At 38.7% G+C, this 23,855-nt stretch overlaps 1 pseudogene; it reads right to left on the reverse strand.

Moving 5' to 3' along the window:
- LOC130035264 (contactin-associated protein-like 3) overlaps positions 1-23,855 on the reverse strand; it is a 199,287-nt pseudogene that overhangs the window by 70,534 nt on the left and 104,898 nt on the right.

Consider the following 23,855-nt stretch of genomic DNA (forward strand, 5'->3'; position numbering starts at 1 on the left):
AGCATCCTTAAGATTCACAGCTGATTTGTCTGATAAAACCCTCATGGCCTGAATACAGTGGTGGGATATAGTGAAAAAACTCAATGAAATAAATGCCTCACCAAAAATACTTTACCTAGCGAGACTCATGACATTCTTCAAACAAATGGAGCAAACACTCCTGAAATTCATATGGAACAATAATCATCCATGAATAGCTAAAGCAATTTTTGGGAAAAAGAAAATTGGAGGAATCAACCTCACCAACTTCAAACTCTATTACAAAGCAGTAATAATTAAAACAGCATGGTACTGGAACAAAGGCAGAGATGCAGACCAATGTAACAGAACTGAATATACTGACATCTCCCCTGAAGCATATGATCATCTAATCTTTGATAAAGGAACAAGAAATGTGAATTGGAGTAAAGAAGGCCTCTTTAACAAATTTTGCTTGCAAAACTGGATGGCTACATGCAAAAAACTGGGCTCAGATCTCTGCCTAACACCATGTATAAAAGTAAGATCAAAATGGATTAAAGACCTCAACATTAGACCGTAATCCATAAGGTACTTTGAAGACAAAGTTGGCAAAACCCTCCATGACATTGAAGCTAATAGTATCTTCAAAGATGTCACACCATTGGCCGAGCAAGTAAAAACAGATAGACAAATGGGACTTTCTTAAACTAAGAAGCTTCTACAGCTCAAAAGAATCAAGGATCAAAATAGAAAGACAGTCTACATAATGGGAAAGGATATTCGCCCAATCCGCATCTGACAAGGGGTTGATATCAAGGATATATAAAGTACTGATTGAACTCCACAAGAAGAAAACATCCAACCCCATCACAAAATGGGGTGATGAAATGAACAGAAACTTTCTCAAAGAAGAAATGTGAATGGCAAAAAGGCACATGAGAAAGTGCTCTGCACCATTATTCATCAGGGAGATGTAGATCAAAACAACAATGAGATATCATCTCACACCACAGACACTGGCCCACATGCAAAAGAACAAAAGCAACCGGTGCTGGCTCAGATCTCGTGAGAAAGGGACCCTCCTTCACTGCTGGTGGGAATGCCGACTGGTTCAGCCCTTTTGGAAAACAGTATGGACGATTCTCAAAAAACTAGAAATTGAGCTCCCATTTGACCCAGCAATACCACTCCTGGGAATATATCCCAGAGAGGCAAAAATATATAGTGGAAATGACATCTAAACTCGTTTGTTCATTGTAGCACTCTTTACAATATCCAGAATCTGGAAAAACCTGAGTGCCCGAGAACAGATGACCAGTTAAAGAAACTTTGGTACATCTACAAAATGGAGTACTCTGTAGCTGTTAGAAAAGATGAAGTCATGAAATTTACATACAAGTGGTACTACATGGAAAGTATCATGCTAAGCGAAATGAGTCAGAAAGAGAGGGACAGACATAGAAATACTGCATTCTTTTGGGGAACATAAAGTAACATAATAGGAGACTAACACTCAAGAATAGCTGAGATAAGTACCAGGAGGTTTACTCCATGGCTTGGAGGCCAGCCACACATGCTTTGGGAAAGGGCAGCTCAGATAGAGAAAGGAGCACCATATAAAGCGTGTTGGGAGGATCCTCCCTGGATGGGAAAAGCATGCTGAATGTAGACTATAGACCGAACATGATTGCCACTCAATGCCTCTTTTGTAAACCACTGCACCCAAAAGGAGAGAGAAAACAAAAGGGAATGCCCTGCAACAGAGGCAGGGTGGGGTGGGGCGGGGAATGGGGTGGGAGGGATACTGGGATCTGTGGTGGTGGAAAATTGGCACTGGTGGTGGTATGGGTACTTGATCATTGTATAATTGAAACCCAAGCACAAAAATTTGTAAGTCTACAACTGTACCTCATGGTGTTTCACTAATAAAAATTTAAAAAAACATTATTGCAACTGGAATTTTTCATGTTTTAAAAGTCTATGGCATTTGTTGACATGAACTAATAAATAAAATCTATTCATTTTTTAGATTATTGAGTAGAGACTATAATTAATTTTAACCTAAACAATTTTTCAAAATTAATCAAATAACTTTTGATTACTATTCTTTATCGGCTTATAATATTATATTTAATACTTCAGAATAATCGCATTAAAGTAACAATCACAATATAATCACAATTTGATAGAGCTGCCACAAATCAAACTCTACTTTCCCCGATTTTATTTTGCGCAAAATAAGCATTACTATGATTTTGACTATTATAAAAAGAATTCATTAGAATACCTGTCATGTTGCAATATACAAGAGATGGTCCCAGTGGGCCACTTCCATCGGAATCAATATATTAGAGTCCTGAGGAGTTTCCCCTGTGCTTGTAGGCTTCACAAGACTGGTCGTACAGTGCTGCAAAACACATGATCTCAGACAACACCATGATGAGCTGTGTCCCTCTAGCAGCTTTATTGTGTGATACCTTCCCCTGGCAGTACTCACTCTGAACTGCTCTCATGCACATTTTCTCTAGAGGACTGGTCTCTGTTGCAATTAGGCAGTGAGCTGAATCTGAGACATTTTAAGAGTTATTACTGTGGGATATGTGAAGCTGAATCCCTTATGACCTTCAGATACATCCAAGTATCTGAAGCACATTAGCTTACCTGTCAGTATATAATAATAGATATTATTATTTTTTATTTCCTTTATATTACTCAATAGTTATACTCTTTGTTTAGTTAAAGCAATTTATATATGAAATGAATTTTTAACAATTCATTTTGAAAGATGCAGCTTTAAAGATGCACTTTACTAATGAGCAATTCTGCCTTCTTCACTTTGTAAAGCTTGTTTAACAGAGCTTCTTAAAATTATCCATAATGATTATTCAAGAAATTGAAACTCAAACAAAATGTGTGTGAAAACCTCTTTGTAATTTCAGTTTATCCTGATTCATTTTGGAATTTTTCATATTACCAATAATTTTTTCTAAAGGTAAAGGTAAAGGCCCTCCCGTTGATCATCGATTTGCTCAAGCGGGCCCAGTAACGTCTCCATTGGAGACTTTGTTGTTACTGTGTCTGGCATATGGAATACTCTCGGTAGCTTGCCAGGCTCTCTGAGAGGGGAGGAGGAATCCAACTCGCGTCGGCCATGTTGGCTGCGTGCAAGGCAAACGCCCTACCCGCTGTGCTATCGCTCCAGGCCGCTCGAGCAAATTTTTTCTATAAACAAAGAAAATTATTTACATGTGCAGATGATAGACTTAATATTTAGAATAAGTTTTTATGAATAATCAACTGCAAACATCTCATTTGTTGCTTGGACAGGAATAATCTTTAGAAAACCTGTAAAGCTCTCAATGACTGCCAGAAAATGGTACAGGGCTCTTTCTGGCACATGGTTGGATTGGCACTTTAAAACACTAGTGATCAGATTTGGCATCCACACCAACTCTCATGTAAAAGTACAGGAAAATCCTTAAATTGAACTGATCCAAGAAAGGGGGATAGGGAGGGAAAGAGATAAGAGGAGGGTGTGAACATTGATCTGTCTGCACTGATGAGATTCTAGATCTAAAGTTTTAAACCCTGTAACTACTCTCCATAGCTAAGGAAAATGAGAGAGGGCTTCAAGAATTACTGTTGTTTGTCTCTCAAAAAAGGGAAAATTTTAAGAACTAATGTTTGTCCTGGAGCGATAGCACAGCGGGTAGGGCGTTCGCCTTACAAGCGGCCAACATGGCCGACCCGAGTTCGATTCCTCCGCCCCTCTCGGAGAGCCCGGCAAGCTACCGAGAGTATTCGATATGCCAGACACAGTAACAACAAAGTCTCCAATGGAGACGTTACTGGGCCTGCTCGAGCAAATCGACGATCAACGGGAGGGCCTTTACCTTTACCTTTTAATGTTTGTCCAGGAATTTTATAAAAGAAAACACTGTTTTATTAAATATAGCCACACATCAATCAATGTGTCCAGGTTGGAGTTTCCCAAGTAAATAACACAATTATTGCCACTGATGGAAACACAGTAAATTATTGCCACTGATGGAAACACAGTAAATAACACAAGTAAATAACACAATTATTGCCACATTGATGGAAACACAGACAATATTGATAGCGGTGGTTACATTTGGATTAGGATTGAAATTTCCTATGGAAATAGAGTATGAAAACCTGTTCTTAACGTGAATGCACATATGTACTAATTGTGTACTTGGAGAAAAAAATATTTATTGCATACCAAAAGACAATAAGCTTATGATCTCTTACTACTGATCTAGAAACCTCAGGCCCTCATTTTATTTTTCAGTAGAGAACCACAATGAAGTGAATTTAATTATTAGGAAAATATTTTTTCACAAGTGAAAAAAATCTATCATCTCTCATAATTGTATTCATATTTGTTTAGATCATAATTAGATCAAAGTGAGATATTATTTTAGCTATCATTCCTTAATCACTAACATTCAGCAGGTATTGAGTCATTGATTAAAACATCTGCTAGATGTGACGAGGGATGATCCAAGTAAGAAATTGACTGTTTAACACAAATGACTCTGACCAAATCTCTCAACGTTTAATTTCTGATTATTCAGCCCATTTCCAATGAAAAGTAGTCCTGTAAATTCTAACCTGACACCATTATAAAAAATAGAGGCAAGTGAATTTACTCTGGTTGAATTTACCTTGTGTTTACGGGTTATTTACCTCCCTAAGTTCAGCAAGATGCTGTGGGCTCCTCTGTGGAACTGCCAAAATGGGGACCAAGGGTTCTTATCTGAACACAAATTCCTAAATTTCCATCCATATCAAACTGGACCATGTCAATTCATATGCTGCCTTCTTTCCACACAGTGTAAAATTTATTAAATAATTTTAAGGAAGAACTCTCAGAAATGAAACATAACCTCTAATAAGAAGAACTGGTGGTGATTGGATGTGCTCATTTTTATATCATGCTCTTTACTTAAAGTCCCAGGGAAGGAAGGTATGTATTAAGAAATGACAACAGTGCTATACAAATAAGGGGAAGCTAAGACAAAAGCCAATAATTAGAAAACCATGAGAATTTCAGGACTCTACTAAGAGAAATCACTGTCACTGTCACTGTCACTGACCTTCCGTTGTTCATCGATTTGCTTGAGCAGGTCCAGTAACGTCTCCATTGTGAGATTTGCTACTACTGTGTTTGGCATATTGAATATGTCACGGGTAGCTTGCCAGGCTTTGCCATGCAGGCAAAGGTACTCTCGGTAGCTTGCCGGGCTCTCCGAGAGGGGCAGAGGAATTGAACCCTGCTCGGCCAGGCCAGCTGTGTGCAAGGCTAACACCCTACTGCTGTGCTATTGCTCCAGCCCACTAAGAGGAATAAGTGGGTCTAATCATTTACTGGTCAGACAAGTTTGGTTAGCTTTAAACTTGAGAGAATTATTTTTCAGGAAAGAGAATGCCGTTCAAGACAGAAGAAACATAATCGACTGGAGATCAAGAGATCTGTCTTAAAGCAGTCTGACCATGTACTCATTTCCTCTTTCATAAATGTGAACTGGAGATCATTGTACTTACCTCCAGGATGCTTTTAAATATTAGATAAATTAAAATTTGTGGACAGATAGTAAATTCCAGTATGTTATCATCATAAAAATTTATCATGAAACCCAATAACTTGTTTTGCTACAGAACTCAGAAACTAAAATTGGCTCAAATTTAAACAGGGTAAGTTATATATTCTAGATTTTAAAAAAGAACACTTTATATTTTTTTTCAATACTTACTATTGCTTGGGCTGGAGCGATAGCACAGCGGGTAGGGCGTTTGCCTTGCACGCAGCCAACATGGCCCACCCGAGTTCGATTCCTCCCTCATTCTCGGAGAGCCTGGCAAGCTACTGGGAGTATCTCGCCCGCATGGCAGAGCCTGGCAAGCTCCCCGTGACGTATTCTATATGCCAAACACAGTAACAAGTCTGACAATGGAGACGTTACTGGCCCCGCTGGAGAAAATCGATGAACAATGGGAGGACCATGACGGTGACTTACTTGCCTTCTATTTTTTCTTGTCTATTTATTGATGTATTTCTGTAAGCTGTCATGACATCATTAGAAATTAAAATTTGTTAAAAGTATATCAGACAGGTCTGTTCCTTGCTGGGAAAGCCCATGTTATCTCTTGAACATTTGTCTCTTTCTTTCTCTTTCCTCACATTTGTCTAAGTAAAACTATTTTTAAAGCAAATTAGACTCAAAGATTGAGTCTCTGTTTTCTGCTATCATTTTTACACCATATGTTTGCGCAGATGCATATAAACATAGTTATGAGAAGGAAAATCAGAAAATAATGAAGAAGGAGAATAAGCAGTTTGCAAGGCTTACAGGAATGGCATGTAGCACCTGTGTAACCAGTGTGCTGGCAATCGCAAGAGAAGGTGTCCCAGGACTGAGAACATACACCCCCATGTTCACAATAGCTGGGCAGGCACCTAGAAGAAGACATACACAGTATTATTGCCCAACTCCATCAGGAGTTATATGTATCTTAGTACTAATCCGCTGCTAGAAAAATTGGAGGAATATAATGAACTCAAAAGAAAGAACAAAGATAACTAGTTTTGTCAACATGATTTCCTAACATAACACCACCATGGTCTAATAAATTTAATAGACTCTACCAAAAATTACATACTGGGGATAGATACATTCTCTGTATATTGTATTATATCAGGAAATAGGCTTGCTTTTCCTAAAATGTAATAAAATTAATTTCATACAGGACCACGGTATAAATTGTTTAGAGTGACCATACACAGCACATGTTACTAGCCTGCATCTCTGTATGTGTAGTATAGTATAAGTATAGGAAAGATAATATTATAAAAGATTCTCCCTTTTGAGAACTCTCCTATAGAAAAGCACTTGGGTTGAATATTGACCTATTTTGGCCAATGGTACATGAGTACATTGCTTTCAGCAGTGGACCAACTCTCATTTCATTCTTATCCTATAACCCCAGCCATATGAAAAAAAAAAAACAATGCAGACTTATATGGTAAATATATGCTTACGGTGCACAAAATTCTGAGTTATCTCCCCAGCACCAAGTGGTTCACTGAACACTGCCAGTTATAGCCCTGGTGAACCACAAGCACCACTGGCACAAGTTTCTCCAGAAGCATCTTTTTTAAAAGAAACTTAGGCTTCAGCCAATCAAATGACAAATAGGACAAATGCATAAGAGGACTATAAACCATCCACCTCCACTGACCGCAGATGACTAACTTAACAAAAGCCACAGAACTGTGAATTTAACCAAGAGCATTTTCAGTCATTATGTTTTACGGTACTTTATTGTGCAGCTAAAGCTAACTGCTCTATGAACCTACCATTAGAATTTGATGCCCTATTGATTTAGTACATAATTGCAAATTTTAAGAGAAATAAGAAATGAAAAACAAAATATGAACAAAAATGAACCAGTGGAATACAATACAGAGCCCCAAATTAAAGTCACCAGAATATGGGCAGCCAATTCACTTATTTATGAGGTGGGGGGCCCACAACTGGTGGTAGTCAGGTCTTACTCCTGGCTTTGTGTACAGAGATGACTTCTGGTGAGGCTTGGGTGTATGGTATGGAGAATCAAGCTGGGTGCTTCACATGCAAGGAAGCATCCTTAACTGCTGTACTCTGTTGCACTCTTTCTCTCTGTCCCCACAATTTTACTATTTTTTAAGGAGAGCATGAAAAACAGTTTTGAAGAATTACTCTTGGCTTTGTGTTCAGAGATCATTTCTAACTATACTGAGGGGACTTTTTCTGTGTTCTGTAGTGAAGCCAGGCCAGTCATGTGCAAGGCAAATGCCATAGCAGATGTACTATTTCCCCAGCCGCTGTCAATTTATGACAAATAGGCTAAGAATATACAATGAGCAAAGGAAATCCTCTTCAACAAACACTGTTGAGAAAATTGAACAGCTACATTTTAAAAAGTAACCAGATAAATATTTAACATCAAAAGGAAAAATAATTTTAAATGGATTAATGGTGTGGATTAACTCCTAAACTATACATAAGAAAATATGTGTTACACACTAGATATTGATACATACTAGATATTGATAACAGATATTTGCAGTCTCAATTTTAATATCAAGGGCATCAAGAGTTAAAATAAGAGTGAAAGTAGTATTAAATCAAAATATGAAAAGCTTTTGTATGGTGAAAGAAACTAGTACCAGAGCAAAAAGGCAGCCTAATAATTGGGAAAAGATATTTTATACATCATGTACCCTACAGACAGTTTTGTATATAATGCATGAAGGAATCACACAACTCAACTAAAACAACAAAAATCAACACAATACAAAATGGACATTAATCTGCATAGACTCTTTTAAAAATAAAAAAAAAATATAGGAAGAAAGAAAACGAAAGATGGCAGTGTGAACATGCAAAAGTGCTCACTCCTTATCATCAGAAAAATGCAAATCAAAATCACATTGAGTTCTCACTGCATATTTGTGACAATGACCCTTATCAAAAAAGCTCTGCAAGAGCCATAGAAAGGCCAGGGGAGGTCTATTATATCAAGGAGGCATGGGACCTCTGGCACCACAAGGACAAGACAAAAAAAATTTTTTTAAAAATGAGAACTAGGGGCTGGAGAGATAGCAGAGTGGGTAGGGCATTTGCCTTGCACGCGGCTGACCCGGGTTCGATTCCCAGCATCCCATATGGTCCCCTGAGCATCGCCATTCATTCATTGCACACAGCTGACCCAGATATAATCCCTGGCATTCCATATAGTGCCCTGAGCACTGCCAAAAGTAATTCCTGAGTACCAAGTCAGGTTACCCCTAAACATTGCCGGGGTGTCAAAACAATAACAACAAAAAACTGCATCTCTAATGATTATTAAAAACATTTACGGTGCACTGTGGACAGGAAAAGAGACCTTAATTCAGCACTAATGCATAGAAAATAGAAAGTTCAACGAGATGCCATTGCATATCTTATAATAAGGATATTGTAATAATAATGATAAAAAGAAAGTTTAATATAGCTCAGTGATAGACTCTCACTTTGCATGTGTTAAGGCCTGGGTTCAATCCCTGGCACCAAAAAAAAAAATAAATAAATAAACAAAATTAAAACTTAAAATTAAAAGAAGGCAAACAAGTGATGGTGAAGATAATGTAAGCTCCCTGTGACATATTCGATATGCCAAACACAGTAACAACAAAGTCTCCAATGGAGACGTTACTGGGCCCGCTCGAGCAAATTGACGAACAACGGGAGGGCCTTTACCTTTACCTTTACCTTTACTGACCACCCAGCAAGTGTATCACTGTCACTGTCACTGTCCTCCCGTTGTTCATTGATTTGCTAGAGCGGGCCCAGTAATGTCTCCATTTTGAGACTTATTGTTACTGCGTTTGGCATATCGAATACATCATGGGTAGCTTGCCTGGCTTTGCCATGTGGGCGAGATACTCTCGGTAGCTTGCTGGGTTCTCCAAGAGGGGTGGAGGAATAGAACCCGGCTTGACCCGGCTGGGTGCGTGCAAGGCAAACGCCCTACCACTGTGCTATTGCTCCAGCCCTGCAAGTGTATATACTAGAGTATATATCCTAGAAAATTGAAGATTTAGTTGCAGATAACAACTTGTGCAAAAGCATTTGTATCAGCTGTAGCCATAACTCAAAACTCTAAACATTCATAACCTAAATTTCATAACAACATTTATCAGCTGATGAATGGATAGCTATATTTGGTATGATTTTACAGGATACAGTATTTTTTAGCAAATATAGTGATAGCTACTTTTCCTAAAAGCATAAAGACAAAGCGCATGTTCAATTTCCTAATTTACAATGTGCGTTCCCAAACCATTAATTATCTTCATGTGATTTATGATTTTTAGTGAAAATAAATTTGTACTGAAAAACACCACCTTGCACACAAATTGACGTGGTTCATAATATCATGATTTGCTTTTATACCCTCCTAATTTCAATTTTATTTTCAATAGGTTGGGTCTGGGGAGATGGTAGAGCAGAAAAAAGTTGTTTGCCTTGCATGCACTTGATCCAGTCTATGCCTGGCAGTCTCTGTGGTCCTCAAGAACTGCCAGGAGTGACCCCTGATAGCAGAACAAGAAGTAAACCTCAACTTTATCGGGTGTGACCCACAAACAAACAAAAAGAAACAGTGACCATGAAATTGCTGATACTGAAATGTATCACATAGTAATATTCAAACAGAAAATGCCCAACAGAAAACTATAATTCAATCATTTAATAACCAAAATGAGCAAATACAATGACAAGAAGATCACTTTCTTCCCAAGCATACAAAAATACAAACTATACACACATTACGAAAGTCTATGCTGATCGCAACACTGGAAACATTTTATAATTATTAAGAAGACAAAAGATATTGACCTTTCATGAAACTTGCTTGTCAGTGAATGGTCACGGAGAGTACTATGCTAAGTGAAGTAAGTAAGAAAGAGAGGGACAGACATAGAATGATTGCACTCATCTGTGGAATATAAAATAACACAACATGAGACTGACACCCAAGAAGAGTAGAGACAATGTCCAGGAATATTGCTCCATAGTTGGAAGCCTGCCTCATGTGCTGAGGGAGAAGGCAGTTGGACTAGAGAAGGGATCACTGAATCAATGATCATTGGCAGGGTCACTTGGGATGGGAGATGAGGGCTAAAAGTAGATAAAGGACCAAACGTGATGGCCTTTCAGTATCTGTATTGCAAACCATAATGCCCATAAGTAAAGAGAGAGTAAGAGGGAAATTGTCTGCCATAGAGGCAGGGGGATGGGTGGAGCATTGGAGGGGGTATATTGGGGAGATTGGTGGTGGAAAATGTACACTGGTGGAGGGATCGGTGTTCTATTACTGTATGACTGAAACTCAAACAAGAAAGTTTTATAACTGTAGCTGACAGTGAATCAATAAAAAAAAATGGAAAAAAAATGATACTGACCTTTTTAAGAAGAGTAGTAGGCAAATATTTTCTCCCAGTCTGTGGAGTGCCTTTTTATTCTGGCAATGATTTATTTTGTGGTACAGAAATTTCTTATTTTGATAAAATTCAACTTGTTTAGTTTGCTACTATTTTCTTGTCCAATGTCAATAAGTCATTGAAGAAGCCTCTAGATTCAATGTCATGAAGGGTTCATTCTATGTATAATTTATGAATTTGAGTCTCAATATTTAGGTATTTGAGCTATTTTTAATTGACTTTTATGCATAGTGTGACATAAGCTATTTTTAATTGACTTTTATGCATAGTGTGACATAAGTTTCATTTTTCTCATCTGGCTGTTTAGTTTTTTTCATCAATACTTATTGAAAGGTGGTTAAATGTACCACTTCATGTTATTAACTCTTCTGTTAAAGATATATATATACCTGATGACTGATCTTTGGGCTCTCAATTGCATTTTATTGATCTGCATCTGCCATTTTCCCAGAGCCACACTGTCTTTATTAATATAACTTCATAGTATGATTTAAAACTGGAATGAGAAATGTTTCCATCTCTTTTATTGAAGGTTGGAGAGTTATGCCATAAAAATTTCAACAGCGGCATTTTTCATTTGTCTCTTTAAAATTTTTCATTTGTCTCTTTAAAATGTCATGGGTATTTTCATAAGGACTCCATTGCTTTGGGTTCTCATTTTGACAAAATCAATTCTTCCATGATCAAGGAATATATTTCCATTTTTTTGTGTCTTCTTTAATTGCTTTTAGTAGTGATTCATAGTTTCTTTATATAAGTCTCATATGTCATTTCTTGTGTTAACCTGATTCCTAGGGACTTTATTTTGTGGTCTGCAGAGGCTAACTGTGAAGCACTTAAAAAACTTAACAAGAAAAATACTCCAATAAACTTCATCCAAAAATAGGGAGAAGAGATAAACAGACACTTCCTGAAGAAAGACATGCTGTTGGCCAGTGAGAATATAATTAAGAAAGAAAAAGTTCTGCATCAAGGGGGCCAGAGAGTACAGTAGGTAAGGTATTGTCTTGCATAAGACCTATCCAAATTCAATCCAAAGCACATTGAATGGTCCCTGAGGTTTCCGGAATGATCCCTGAGTGCAGAGCCAGAAGTGTGCCCCGAGCAACATCTCAAAAAAAGAAAAAAACTCTGCATAACAAATCGGCAGAGAAATACAAATCAAAATAAAAAAAGAGATATTGCCTCAGACCTGTAAGACTGGCCCAGAGGGGGAAAAAAAAAGCAGGGATGGCATAGATGTGGGGTCAAAAGGAACTGATACTCACTGCTGGGAATGTCAACTGGTTCAACCCTTCTGGAAAGCAACATGGACACTTCACAGAAGAAAGAGTTGAGAACCAGAGAGATCAGCAGCAGCAGAAGAAAAAGCACATTCCCTGCACATAGTCAACCTGGGTTCTATCCCCAGCATTCCATAAGATCTCCTGATAAACACCAAGAATGACCCCTGAGCAAAGAGCCAAGAGTAACTCTAAGTACAATTGGGTGTGATCCAACCCACATCCCTGCTCAATAATATCTAAGACTTGAGCTTTCATAAAACTTGGAAATTTCATTTCTTGACATTTCCCCCTAAAAATTCTACTCAGAAAAGACATTTGCATTCCTCTCTTCATTGAAGCACAATTCGCAATATTCCAAAAATCTATGAATTATCCAAGTGACCAAGAACAGATAACTGGATGAAGAAACTTGTATATATTCACAATAGAATACTATTTATCTATAAGAAAAGACAAAATCATGATTTTCTGCTAAACTGATAGAGTATCACGCTGAGTGAAGCCAGCTAGATGGAGGGAGATACAGAATGGCTTCTAGCATAAATAGGGTGAAAAGAATAGAAAGGAAATAACAAATGAACTAATGCAACAGAATCTGTAAACTGGTCTACATAACTGAGCTTTCTGTGGTTGGAAGACAGTAAGAAAGGAGGACTGAAGGGAGAGAGAATGGTGGAGGAAACGTGCATCTGGTGGAGGATGAGATCTTTGAACACTGCACACATGAACCCCATTGACAGGATTGTGAATCATGGTGAATTAAAAAACTTTTTAAAGAAGAAAAAGGTTTCCATGAATAGGTAGTATCCTTAGTCGATAGTATGTTCATTGGAAGAGCATGGAGAGCTCCATATCCTTCCTAGTCTCGTCAATCAACTTCCATAATCATTGCCAATTAGGAAAGGTAAAACAAATGTCATTAAAGAACAAAGTAAGGAAATTAAAAGACGAAAGGAAGCCTCTGGCTGTTATATGATTTCCCTGTTCTGAATTCTACATAATTCACACTCCCACATACTAAAAATTCTATAGATGGATCTGAAGAACTCATTTCACTTTCTCTTAAAACACACAGAAATATAAGAACTGGATCCAGATCAACTTACTTAAGTTTAAAGGAAACTAGATATGGATATTTTGAAATTTAAATATACTTATTTTTTTAATTTTCATCGATCTCACAACAGTTTTTCTACCCCAAGGTTGTGAACTCTAAGGAAATTTGGTTTGTGCCTGTGTTTTCATAAGGGGAATACTTTGTGTCAAACTTTAATTTCTGAGTAGTTTTCCTAGGTAAATGTATAAAGAGGAACCCTTACTTTCTAAGTCTGTAAATTACAAAAATGTAAATAAATGAGTAGAATCAAGTTCAATGAAGCTAATTAAAGGTATTAAATTTAGTTCCAAAATAATTCTACAAATATTGTTTAATTTATATTAGTCCTACTCTTCAGTGTCCTTTATAGTAATTACATTGCACCTTTTCCTTCGGCCTTAGGCCTTTGTGAAAGATGTATTCAAGCAAGTTCAAGGAGTTAAATTTACAGCAAAAAGCTGGGGCAAGAGCAACTGCTCACCATCTCTCCCCCATCCCTATATCATAGTTCTGTGTTGGCCATTGCACACTGTGACCAATCTGGGACTGTCAAGCCATTATAGAACCTGTAGACAACAGACAGGACTACGGAGTGAAGATGGGACCGTTCTATCTCTCCTACAGGGAAGAAGTGGGATGAATTTCTAGACCTGGCTTGAGACCTCGTTTCCTACCAGAGTCCCTGATTTTACCCCCACAGAAGTCAGCTTAACAAAGGTGAAAATGATGCAGCGTCTTGAAAGAAAGCTAAAGTTGCTATAGAGGGGCTGGAGTTATAGTACAGATTATAGGATGTTTGCTTTGCACAATAGCAAACAACTAAATCATCCCATATGATCCCCTAAGACCCACTCCGAATGATTTCTGAGTGCAGAGTTTGGAGTAAGACCTAAACAAAACTGATCGTGGCCCCAAAACAAAACAAATCTCCTATAGAGACCCAGGGAAAAGGTTAGGGAGATGGATGTTCATGGTTGGCTCCCTATTGGTTTTTTTGAGAAAAAGTTAGGTACTGAACATCAACATTACACATAAACACTCTTCTACCTGACTTTACCAAATAAGAATGAGAAAACCAGATTTTGTGCCCAAATTGGAAGTTTAGCTCCTTAAGAAAATAAAAAATAACTCTTTATTTCCAGAAATTATGGGCCAGACAACTTGTGTCCTTCAGTAACTGCTCTGCTGAGAGCAGTTATTTTCGAGCTTCAGCTCTTTGAGAGCAGCTATTTTCTGGATTCTATAATGATGCATGATGCCTTCCATATCCTGAGTTTCGTCTTTTCTAGAAGAAGCAAACACACACAGGAGAAACAAGATGCTAAATGAAGAGAGAGAAGCTAAATTGGAATGTGACTGTGTCCAGACGTGAGAGTAACCGCACTTATGCTTATATCTTAGCAGCATTCCATTGTCAAAGAAGACCAGCATGTGGTTTCTCTTTACACAGCCAAAATGGGATCAGTCTGCAAAACTCTCCAGGAAAAGAGAAATCATGGCATCTCCACACCCAGCAAGGGCCAAACTGTTTTCTGACCAATGACGTGGAAAAGGGCAATGAAGGCTGGGGTCACACTGACCTTTGAAAAGCATTAGCCCTAAAGGTAAAGTGAGTCAGGCATTTCATCATGTAATAGGAGGATTGTAAATAATAAAGTGTAGGCAACATGGAGCAACAAACACAGATTTATAGATGGGGATCAGGTTTGGACAGAAGAAAAACTTGATAAGTCACTTTGCAACTGTGCAAGGTTGCAGGAAAGAAGGAATAGAAACAGGATACTCTTCTCCAGAATGAGGGGAAACAACACTCAGTTCTGAGGTAAAGCTTAAGAATATGCCCTGTTGGGGGTATGATGCCCCCAGCAGGTCGGTCTGTACCTGTGAGGCGAGTGCATCAGCAGCCTGACGGCACCCTCAGACTTTCAGATACCCCAAAATTGCTGCTGTGCCTTTGGGCAGACCCCAAAAGCTTGGGGCAAAGTTTACCAAGACAGTAAATGGCCAAAAGTTAGGTATGTGGGAGACACACCCACAAACCACCCCTGGCCCAGTTATATAATTGGAGGCATGGCCTCTCTGGTTCCTGATCGAACTGATTAACGGCCATGATCCTAGAGACTCAGAAACAAATCTCGGAACCCAAAGGCTTTTGGCAGAAATGTGTCCTATTCCTGCAGTAGGTTACTGGTGCTGGGCCACTTCAGGTGGGAATAGGTTTTGTGCCTTGGCTGTTCCCCCGGCAGCCTTGGCTGTTCTCCCTGGCGGCCCACCATCCTCCAGAGGCCACTGGACAGTCAGGTTTGGGCCTGCAGTGACGAGATACATGGGGCCACACCAGACAGTGGTGAAACCGGCTCTTTCCTCCCCATCCCAACGAGACCCCGAGTTGCCGCCTACGAACGGCGGCCTCTCTGGCTCCTGATCAAGCTGGCTCCTGATCAAGTCGATTAATGGCCATGATCCCAAAGACTCAGAAACAAATCTCAAAACCCAGCAGCTTTTGGCAGAAATGCATCTGGACCATATAAAAGGTGGCTGCCACCTCAGAGCTTATAGGAAAGCCAGGTATGAGCTGGTGGTGACGGGGCAACTGTAGTCTCATGGGAAGGGGGATGGTACCGGCTCATTCTTCACGCCCTACCGAGGTCATGAGTTGCCCCCCACGAGCGGCTCTCCAGCACAGCCATGGCTCCAGAGGCAAAAAGACTTAGTCCAGAGTCCGGCAGCTTGTTGCAGAAAAATTAATGGACCATGCGTTAAACTATGGCACCATGCCTCCCCGGGAGGGAAAGGGTGTTGCTCCCTTCCACCTCCCATCCCTCCCCGCCCCCTCCCCGGCAGCAAGGTGGCTGCCGCCTCAGAGCTTATAGGAAAGCCAGGTGTGAGCCAGCGGGGACAGGCAACTGCATTCTCATGGGAAGGGTGGTGATAACGGCTCGTCCTTCACGCCATACCAAGGTCACGAGTTGCCCCCAACGGGTGGCTCTCTGGCTCAGCCATAACACCATACGCACAGAAACCAATCTCGTAATTATCTGGCTCTTTGCAGAAATCCAAAATTGCGGCCGCGTGACATTATCTGATTCTCATAACCAGCTATAGAAAACAAAGTATTTCACAATGTCAGCAATTCTGATTGTTTGGGGGGAAATTCTAAACAGTAATGGTGCATTTTTTGTTGAAATAATGAATGTAATCAATGTAGAGAAGAGTTAAATAGAAATCATCTGCCTCACAGGCATTGGGAGGGCTGGGAGGGGGTTATATTGGGGTTCTTGGTGGTGAAAAATGAGTACTGGTGAAGGGAAGGGTGTTTGAACATTGTATGACCGAGACTTAAACCTGAAAGCTTAGTAACTTTTCCCACAGTGATTCAATAAATAAATATAAGAAGAAAAAATAAATAAATAAAATTATGAAAAAAAAGTAATTTGGAGTTCATGCCCAATTTATCAGCTAATCAGTGGCTGAATAAATAGCAGTACTCTACATTAAAAAAAGAATATGCCCTGTTAAAGTTCTTTTCAACTTTGAGATTTTTCTTTCTATAATATTACTGACTATAAAAAAATGAATAATAGAAAATGTTGACTCTAGTCCTCAAAACTGTGCTCTTCCCCCATACTGTTCCATTGAGAGATACACACCATGATCCAACCAGAACTGAAGAATTACTCTTTTGGCTCGACTCATTAATGATCCATCATTCACAGTCATGAAGCAATCAACTTGTGATTCTGCTCACCGAATACTCATAAATCGCTCTATAATTTGTTTACAGAATCTCTATTCCCTATTTCAAACTCCCAATCTTCACGATTCAGACCAAAATATTTCACCGTTAAATAAGCTGCCTCTTGTGTTCTTCTCTGCTGTCTTCACTATCATCATCTTCACCAGATGTCAGAGTTTTGCTAAATAGTATAAAGGGGGACCTGGCATTGAGCCCTTCAGAGATATTTTAAGAACGTTAGGTCAACATGTAGAGCCTCAGATGGCTCCCAGGCCTCTGTGGTATACCTCTGTCATACTAGTTAGTACCATCTCCCATGTGCCCTCGTCTATTCCTCTAAGTCAGCGTTGCTAGTGTAGAAATCTTTAAATGGATCAAACTTAATTGCCACACTTTGGGCTTCGATACAAGGCTCTGCCTTGCTCTGGACTGCTGGCTTCTCCCACTTGATTCCCACCCACATTTTCATCAAAGTTAAGGTGTGTCTTAATAGTGATATATAGTTCAAATACAGAGAACTGCCCCCAGATGCTTACAACCCCCAACTTATTATTATTCTATAGTGGCAGCTTTTGTTTTCGTGTAAAGAGAAAACTATATTTAGTTTTTAAGGTAATAGAGCCTTAGTGTCATGGATGGGCAAAATCTTGCTTCACTGAAAAGCATTTTACAAAGGCTAGCAGCAGGCCAATGGCCTACAGACCATTTTAAACAAAGACTAGTAGTGATATTCCAATAAATTCTCACTCTGTACCAGGCAGCAGGGATGACACAACTAAAGTAAAATGCATCATCTTTACTATTTATTTAAATGAAGTAAATTGTTGTGTCTTTTTGAAACATTGGAACACTGCAAAAGCACTGATGAAGAGATTCCATTCTTTTAATTGAATTAAAATAACTAATAAAAATGGGCTGGAGTGATAGCACAGCGGTAAGGCATTTGCCTTGCGCGCAGCCAGCCCAGCTGAGCCGGGTTCGATTCCTCCTCCCCTCTCAGAGAGCCCAGCAAGCTACCGAGAGTATCTCGCCCGCACAGCAAAGCCTGGCAAGCTACCCATGACATATTAAATATGCCAAACACAGTAACAACAAGTCTCAAAATGGAGACGTCACTGGGCCTGCTCAAGCAAATTGATGAACAATGGGAGGACAGTTTTGTTTGTTTGACAGATTAAAAAACAAAGAATACCATGATTTATCTAAAAACATTTGGGGATAATATTTTTAAATAAATAGATGGGGGGCAGAGAGATAGTGTAGTGAATAAGGTATTTGCCTTGTACACAGCAGACCTAAGTTCAGTCTCTGGCCTGTCAGGGACCCTGCAACCCTGTCAGGAGTGATCCCTAAAACAGAGCCAAGGAACAAGCTCTGAGCACCACTGGATGTGAAAGGAAGGAAGAAAGGAAGGAAGGAAGGAAGGAAAGAAGGAAGGAAGGAAGGAAGGAAGGAAGGAAGGGAGGGAGGGAGGGAGGGAGGGAGGGAGGGAGGGAGGGAGGGAGGGAAGGAAGGAAGGAAGGAAGGAAGGAAGGAAGGAAGGAAGGAAGGGAAGAAGGAAGGAAGCACAATTACAATTAGATGTGGCTTCAAAATCAAAACAAATGAACAAACAAACAAAAATCACCTTTAGTAGCTATGTCAGACAACAAAAAAGTGAGTAGCTCTTTCATACATAAAGATTTGTGATGCATCTCAATTTTTGCTTAAAGGATATAACTTCATATTTTATATATCTCCAGAGATTTCAGCATATTTTGCATTCCATTTTATGAATGATATAGAAAGCTTATTTTCCTTTTTTATGTATCATATACACATATATACATATGTATACAGTGTAGCAGTGAAATAAAGGTAGATACACTTTGGTGGTGCTAAAGGATCTTTGCACACAAGAGGGAAATGTGGAGTCCCAATGTGAGAGAAATACTGTACATCACATGCTGTGAGTATTCTCTGAGATTCAGAAAAAATGACAATTTGGCCTCTCCGAGAGAACTGGGACTTCTGATCGTTCTAGCTATTATAGCCCCAGTGTGTGCCTTACCCTATCTCAGAGTTAACATCTCTGACCCTCTCTCAATACCAAGATTCAGGATTCTATATGTGTTCTATAATTTACAGATGATATCAGTTTCTATAACCAAAATAACATGCCTAATATTAGCTCAGTGAAGAAATCCTATTAGAACTGAATTTCTGAAAACAAATAAGAATAAACACACAAGCCATCATAACATATGAGACAGAGCAAAAATAATACTAAAAGGAAAATTTTTAACAATGAAGTTTTACATTAGAAAACAAAAAGAAAATAAGTTCAAGTAAATGTTAAGGAATTAGGAGAAAAATGTTAAACTTAAAGTCATCAGAAAGAATGAATTTTTAAACTCACATGATGTCCCAAGACTGAATTAAAAACAAGTAAACAAACAAACAAACAGAAAGCCTTAACAGGCTAACGCAAGTAATACTATTGAAAAATAAATCATAAGTCTCTCCAAAACAAGTTTGTGTGCAAATGGATTTAAGGGTAAATTCTACTTTAAGTAAAACCCCATCTTTAAAATACTAAGATCATGTGGGGGGCCAAGGAGATGACTTTGAGACCCAAATTTGATTCCCAGCACTACAAGGTCATCTAGCACTGCGAGAAGCAAAACAAACAAACAAAATCAAAGCCCCGAAGACATGCTTTCTTTCTTTCTTAAGATCTTTAGGAAATCGGAACAGGAATTCTTCCAACTACTTTCTGTGAGGAAAACACCAAAAGACAAAAACCAAAAGCAAAAAAAGTTAAAAAGAAAAAAAAGAAAAGAAGAGAGAGAGAGAGAGAGAGAGAGAGAGAGAGAGAGAGAGAGAGACTGAACATCAATATGCGTATAAAAACCTAGACGCAAAGATTTTCAATAAAATGTCAATGAGCTGAATTCAACAATACATTAAAATTATCATACACCATAAACAAGTGGTATTTATTTTTGGGATGTTAAACCATATCAAAAAGAAAATTTTTTTAAAAAATCACATGATCACATAAATAGATGTTATTTATGATCAAAGCATAATGAAGTGGAAGGCATTCCTCAATATGGCAAATGCCATATATAGCAAACTCAGTAAATATCACACTTATTTAAAAACAAAATGCTTTTCCTAAGAAACAACAAATCAACTGTGTGCATTCTTACCACTATTATGAAATACAGTAGTCAAAGGTTTCAGTCAAAACAGTTAGCTAAGAAAAAAAAAGTAAAGGAGATTTCAAGTTCAAAAAGTAGTGAAGTATCACATTTTACAAATAACATGACAATATGTTAAGAAATCCCTGACAGTCACCATAATACTACTAGAAAAAAAAATTTTCAGAGAAAAAAATCTGTATAATTCAAAATGTTGCATTTATAGAGTAAAATAAGAAACTAAAAGAGAAACCAAAATCTATATCTCATTTACTATAGCATCAAAAATAAATATTTAATAGTAAGTTAACAAATAAGGTTAAAGATATACATAGTAAACTACAAGTTACCATAAAAAAGGGAAGCTACAAGGAAATGGAAAAAGACTACATGTTCATGGTTTGAAAGAACTGTCATTGTTAAAATGACCATTTTACCCAAAGCAATAAATACATTTAACATGGAATAGACACTGATCAATTTGTGTGAAGCCACAGAAACTCCAATGAGCCAAAGAAATTATGTGGAGAAATAAGATGAAGGGCACTACATTCCCTAAGTGTGCATATGAAAAGCTATAGTATCAAATCAGTTTAGTACTGGAACAAAGGTGGATTCTCAGACCAATGGAAAGTTAACTTATAGCAAAGAAGGAACAAAACTGTCTCAATAAATTATTTCTGGAAAACTGGGTTAGCCACAGGCAAAAGAATCACAAAAGTTAACTCAAAGTGCATCATATAACTAAATGCTCGACCGAAATTTTAAAAATACCAAAGAAAGCAGAGGCAGAAAAGTGCATAATATTGACTTCAGTGGGGAGTTTAATGATTAAATATAAAAGCAAAAGCAATGAATGGGATTAGATCAAAGTAGCTCTGAGTCAAAAATGCGAGGAACAGATAGAGAATGACTGCATTCATTTGTGGTATATAAAAATAATATATAGTAGAAGACTAATATCCATGTACAGGGAAAACAGGGGCTAGGAGGACTGGTCAATGGTTGGAACTAACCACAAGTGTGTGGGGGGCTGAGGGCAGGTAAGGTAGTGAAGAGACTAGTATGACAGAAATAGCAGGAAATGATCACGCTGGACAAAATCTAAATGATAAAACTAGGTGAAGGGATATTCTTGATAACTTTCAGTACCAATATTGCAAATCACAATGTCCATGAGGAGAGAGAGATAGAAGGAGAGAGAGAAAAAAAAGCCAGAGAGTGAAGAAAAGTCCCTCCCATAGAGGCAGGCAGGAGGTGGGGGGTGATAGAAGGGAGCCTGGGGACACTGGTGCTGGGAAATGTATACTGGTGGAGAAATGGGTGTAGGAATACTGTATGACTGAAATCTAATCATAAACAGGTTTGTAAGAGTGATTCAATAAAGTAAAAAATTAAAAAGTAGCTCTGTACAATAAAAGCTAAATGGTAGAGAAAATATGCATATCTGGGACTGGCGTGACCGTATGGTGGGTAGGGTACTTGCCTTGTACTCGTGACACTCAGGTTTGACACCCAGCATTCAATATGGCCCCCCAAGCACTAGCAGGAGTTATTCCTGAATCCAGGAGTTAACATTAAGCACCGCCAGTCTGGCCAATAAAGAACCAAATAAACAAAAAATATGCACATCTAGGAAAAAAGATAATATCCAAGATAAGTTGAAAACTGAAAAAAAACCAACAACAAAAAAGTTTACCAGTAAAATGGCGAGAAGTGTTACACAGTCGCTTCTTCAAACAAGATATACAGAAGGTAAATAGGTACATGACAAATGTGTATTATCAATGATTATCGGGAAAACAAAAGTTACAATGCCAAAAAGACATGCCATAACAGTGAGACTAAACTATGTGAAAAATATTGGAAACATGTAATGAGAAGATTTAGAAAAAAGGAGCCCTCATTTACTTTTGGTGGAGATGAAAAAATGATTTCAGTCTTTATGAAAATCAGTATGGAGATTTTCCCCCAAAATTAAAAATAGAATTAGCATGAGATTCAGCAATTTCACTCCTAGTTATCTATTCCAAGAATATAAACCATTCATTGAAATTATGTATGCACAGCAATTTTCATTACAGCACTACAGAAAATAACAAAAATCTGAAAACCACTCAAGTGCTCAATGGCAGATGAATAGAGAAGTTACAGTACGGGGTTGTGATGTTCAAAAGATATTTGCATGAAAAACACTAAAAGTATTGCAAATCCTGGTACCTCAATAAAAGTAATTTTAAAAATCAGCCTGTCAAGGAGACAGGCCTATCGAGATATCTATTAGGGTTGTGGAGGTGGGGGTGGCCTTCAATGGACTCTTCAGTAGACTGTTGTTTTGGCCAGTATCCCATTCTGTACAAGGTTTTCAATATCTTTTGTGTTTTCAATATTCTGTTGTGAAATTATAAAATTGTTTTGTCTTGGTGTCATACCGAGGTTAGAGAGAGACCATCTGTGGTATTGAGATGGAACCCATCTTGGTCACATGCAAAGAAGTTTTCTTACTCACTGTACTATGTTTTTTTTTTCTTCATGTTTAGCTTGTGCTTATTTTACCCTTTGGAAGGGGAATCGGGTGATGATAAGAAAATCCAATTTTCCAGCTCTTGATTTTTTACTTAATCTGCTACCCAAATTTGAAAACCTGTATATGTAAATAATCTAGTAACTCCTTACCTGTCAGTCAGGCTACAGATATCTATTTGCAGGTCATGGAAACTGCCCAGCTGCCCCTGCTGCACTGCGATGAGATCCACCTCCTTGTGGCTAACGGAGATGAGCCGCATGCAGCCCTGAAATCCAGGATTTCTGCATCCAGAGCCAGAGTTGCTATCAGGACAGCCTAAAAGGGCAAGCAGACACACACACACAAACACACACACACACACACACACACACACACACACACACACCACAAAAAAACCCGTTACACCACAGTGTTTATTGTAGAAACTACCCCTGGGAATTACACTCCTCTTCCCTTTGGAGCAGGACAGAGTGCTAGGAAGTTGACAGGAACAAGAGTTTCTGGTATTGGTAACATGAAAAATATAAACTAAGGCCAAGTTTATGGAATGACCAGAAGAAGGTAAGGGGTAAAAGTATAGAGTTAATGAAAATCTGTTTTAAGCAGAACTTGGTTTTCTTTTTAAAAGCATAGGTTTCCGTGCCCATGCTCCAGACAGTTCCTCGCACCCAGATCCACCCAGCCTGCCTGACCCATGCCATCCTCCAGTGCTTCCTGCATCCACCCCATGTGCCAGGTGAGTGACCAGTCACCGGTGGCCATTCCCCCACTTATGCTGCAGTCAGCCTCTCAGACCAGGATACCACCTACAGCCTGGCAGGGGGCATGGCTTCTGTGGCAGGGGGTGTGGCCTTTACAGTACGAGGTGTGGGGCCAGTGATCTTCCCCATTCCTGGCACCCTGAAGTCACATCCCACTCTTCATCACCTAATTCCATGAAGAACATCCTAGCTATTTCAAATACAATAGGCCAATAGTCCACTAGTCTATTCCAATTTCACCAAAATACCA

The sequence above is a fragment of the Sorex fumeus genome, unplaced genomic scaffold, assembly GCF_029834395.1.
Source record: "Sorex fumeus unplaced genomic scaffold, SorFum_2.1 ptg000063l, whole genome shotgun sequence".
NCBI lineage: Eukaryota > Metazoa > Chordata > Mammalia > Eulipotyphla > Soricidae > Sorex > Sorex fumeus.